Source organism: Vicugna pacos, chromosome 7 (genome assembly GCF_048564905.1).
Source record: "Vicugna pacos chromosome 7, VicPac4, whole genome shotgun sequence".
Classification (NCBI taxonomy): Eukaryota; Metazoa; Chordata; class Mammalia; order Artiodactyla; family Camelidae; genus Vicugna; species Vicugna pacos.
Window position 1 is genome coordinate 53239444 of NC_132993.1, and position 4232 is coordinate 53243675.

Here is a 4232-nt window from a genome sequence, read left to right on the forward strand (position 1 = left end):
GTATTTCTGAAAACATCCTGCTCTGCTCTTGTCTCTTTACCTTTAAATCTCAGGGAGCAAGGGGTTGAGATGTCTGTCTGATCCCACAAGGATGCCTCTTGCTTTTTTCCTGTGGCTTGTGAGGAACCTCAGGAAATCAGTCAGGATGAAGTCACAAGAGGTTCTGTCCTAGCATTCTGCAGGTTTCCTGCCCTCTTCAGCTCCTCCCTTTCACAGTTCCATGGTATGTATCTACTCACCTGCAGCTCTTCTGCACATGTATACATGCATATATATATATATATATATATATACACACACACGATCATAAATCCTGCCTGATGAGGCACCTTCTATTCCAGGATGTGTATACCAATCTGGCCTTGATCAAAACTGCAAATTCGGCAAAGCTTACCTTCCTTCACTGTTTCCCATCTTCTTTCAGGGTCCCCTTGCCAATCCCAAGTATAAATAATTGCATTCTGCCAAAAGTGCTTAATGTTTCCCACTGGTACAGATTTTCCTTACCTCCGGGATCAAGAAATTGATAACACTGTTTGTGTTTGTAGGCAATACTTATAACCAAATCTTTTACATTTGGAAATTGAGGTTGTACAAAGTACTTCCTTTAAGAAACAGTCTTGGGCAGCAGAAGTTTGACTGGGTTTGCAGTCAGCCTGACTTGACTTCAAATTCCTGAGAAAAAGAAAATGACAAGCAAAGGAAAGAAGGGAGAGAACAAGAGTCCAAAGATGAATGAGTTAAAAAGGAAAAGCTACATTGGTACTTACAGTTACTTCTTTCTGTACGTGGATTCTACCACTTGGAAACTACAGTGAACAATGTGGTATTTATATTTAAAGAGAGTTGGCCATGAACTTGACCAGTATAAATAATGAATACTGAATTTTTCAAAAGGTATGCATAGTGAAACTTGAAGGGAAAAAAGTACTGAGACTTCAAACTTGAAAAACAAAAATGTTTGTAACATAACAAATAAACCAGATGTCATCAGGAGCAGATGCCAATGAAAGTCCTCACCACTGAATTTAATTGAAGGAAACGTCATCTGTAACCATTTCCTTCCATGAAAAAAGAGGCTGACCGGGTCCTTGGGATTCAAGTTCCTGGTGTCTGACATGAAATCCACAAGTAGAAGCCAACTTAAGTAAAAACTCTTGAAGTGCTGAAAGAAAATGTGTTAAAACTAGGGATAATTACTTTATATCATAGAGGAGATTCAAGAGCATTAAATGAAAAGAGATAATTTGAGAGTTCAATTTTTCTGTAACTCTAACTTGGTTTGGAATAGGTAGACCTTAATTCATGGTAGTTAACACAAATGGTGTTTGGTTTTCATTGTTGGGTGTTGTTTTTGTTTTTTGAGTCAATAGCTTTCTCAAGTTTATATGTGTGCATATATGTGTAGTTTATAATATATATCTTTATTATTTATTTACTTACATCTATGTAACAATTCATACACACACCTACATTTCTAACTTTCCTGTGAGTACTTGATTTACAGCCCTGGTGGTGAGACATTGCATTTTCATAGATACATATGTTAATTTATACTGAAATAAGATGGGCTATTTGTCAAACATTAATCAGTTCTAAGAAAAAATATTTTCAGATTCCTGGAAGTTTCGTAAAATTTGCTTTCATACCAGATCAGAAGAATGCTTTTTTTTCTTTTCCCTTGTGAAGTTTTTTTTTAGTCATTGGATAATGGCCTAATTTTTTTCTCAACAGAAATGTAACTCTTCTTTGGGAAGCAATTCAGAGTAAATAAATTATCACCAGGCTTGGGTTTTGGTAACTCAAGTGTTAAAATTAGTAAATACCACAATCTGCCTTTCATTTCTATGCTTTCCTGCTATTTACCAAGTGTCTCCTTCTGTGCCATAAATAATTGAGAGTTCAAAGTGAACTTTGCCACTAAGTGCTAGAAAGCTCCAAACCATGTTGATTTTGTTTGTTACTGTTTCTCTCATATAACCAGAATCTGAGAGCATTCCACTTGCCCTCCAGTCTTAAAAGTATTCTTAAAATGCCAGCTGTAAGCTTTCTTCTAGCAGGGAATAGAAGGATGATTTAAACATCCAAAGTGAATTGATTATAGAACAATTTTATATGTATTACTACTAGTAACAATTTAATCCTCTTACTATATACAACTCATACAGCAAAATCTACATTGGACATGTCCAAAACAGAGAAAAATATGAAAATTCAATATGGATTGATTTGGAAAGGGACTTAATTGATTTGTTATTCAACAGTGGCATCTCAAATGTAAGAGAATTGAAATTTACATGTATTTTGAGTCAGTGTGTACATAACAACCTGCAACCCTTGAAAGACTGAAACATGATTTGAATTGACTAGGTTCTTTTAATAATGTCTCATGAATAATTTTACATACTTACTCCAGCGTGCTGTGAAAAGTGACACAGCAGATTCTTCACAGCCGTGCGGAACATTTTGCCTACTTGAGTGTAGTGATTTCCTTATGCCAAAATGTAGCCATTTCCAGTGATTTTTTGTTTTCATTTATATGACCTTGAAGCCCTTTTTAGAATGAGAAGAGGGCTAACAGAAAATGTAGATCATGCTTTCATTTTAATGATGGCGAAAAGAGAGTGTCAAAAAGTTTTCATATTGTCAAAGTTACAAAGGTAAATTGCAGCGGGTTTGGAATGAAAACCACAGGATTCTGGTGGCCACACTATGGCCTCTTAGGAGAGGAGGTTGGTGGGATTCTAAAACCCTTTCACAAATATGTACCACAGACAAGTTTAGGATGTCATTAGTAAGGTGTCATCAAAAATAAAAAGGACTTCAGACGAGTATGTAACATCTTGCCTTACTTGAAACCAAAATCGGGAAAATTCTTGGTTCTACTCTGTCTTAAATCAGATTAGAAAATATCCCGAGTTTGCAAAAGTAGGCTAGAGCTTGTTTACTGTTTATGTCCGAGGAGTTGTGTCTCTCTACGTTTTCTTTATTTTCTGAATATAATGAGAATGATACTTAGCGCCCTTGCTAACTCTGTGCTCCTTGCTCACTTACAAGACGCCTACTACTGTTTTAGTTCTTTGTGCACCCTGGCTTTGCTGGTTGCCTGCAAGAAGTTAACCCGGTGCCTGTTCTGGTCTTCCATTACTGATGCTAAGTGATTAGCTTTACTAAATAATCATCTCCTAAGATCATCTGATTCAGTTACTCTTTGACATAGACATCTTTTTTTGTTCACTTCCGTAAACTTCTTAGCTCCCGTGCTCTCTAGTAAACACTGAGAAGTTGATCATGAAAGGGAGAGAGACTAACATAATATATTTCATGCGCCTGAGATAAGGCAAGCATTGTCGTAGGTGTTTCATATATTATTCACTTTGATCCTCTCAAAAATCCTACAAGGTAGGTATTAAGTCCCCCCTCCCCCACCACTATCTTAACCACAGACACTCGGTTCAAAGCAGTTGACCAGAGTAGAACTTCACAGACAATATAAGAGAAGCTGAATTCAAATTTAGCTGTGCCTGCTTTTTTTTTTAATTAAAGTATAGACAGTTACAATGTGTCAGTTTCTGTACAGCACGATGTCCCAGTCATGCATATACATACATATTCGTTTTCATATTCTTTTTCATTAAAGTTTATTAGGAGATATTGAACATAGTTCCCTGTGCTATACAGAAGACACTTGTTTTTAAATCTATGTTTATATATAGTGAGCTGTGTCTGCTTTTGGAGTCCGTCAATTTTCTAGTCTGTCAGGATTGCAAAATCCAAAAGATTGTGTAACTTTAAGGGATAAAGAACTATTTTATTTTAAAGAACTGGTAGAGAGACAAATTTTGTTTAAAGCACATAAAATTCCATCCCAGGGTCATCCAGCATCAGCGAACAACAGACTGAATATCAACTTAGTGTTGTTCCCAACTTGACTGGACTGTAAATGATCAGGTAGGATTTAGCATTTTGAAATTTCTGTCTGCTATTACTTCACATGCTTTGGTATTCCCTTTGCCTCCATCAAATGCCAAAAGTGAGCACACACACACACACACACACACACACACAAACACACACACATGGAGTCATCTTCCTCACTTTCTTCATGAGACACTGGATCTTTCTTTCTGTGTTAAGAATCACTCCTCACTATGCAACGTGGCCTGATTTCCTACCAAGTCCCTTTTCAGGGTGTCTCAATAGAGCCTTCAGGACACTTTCTGGGCCCTTCA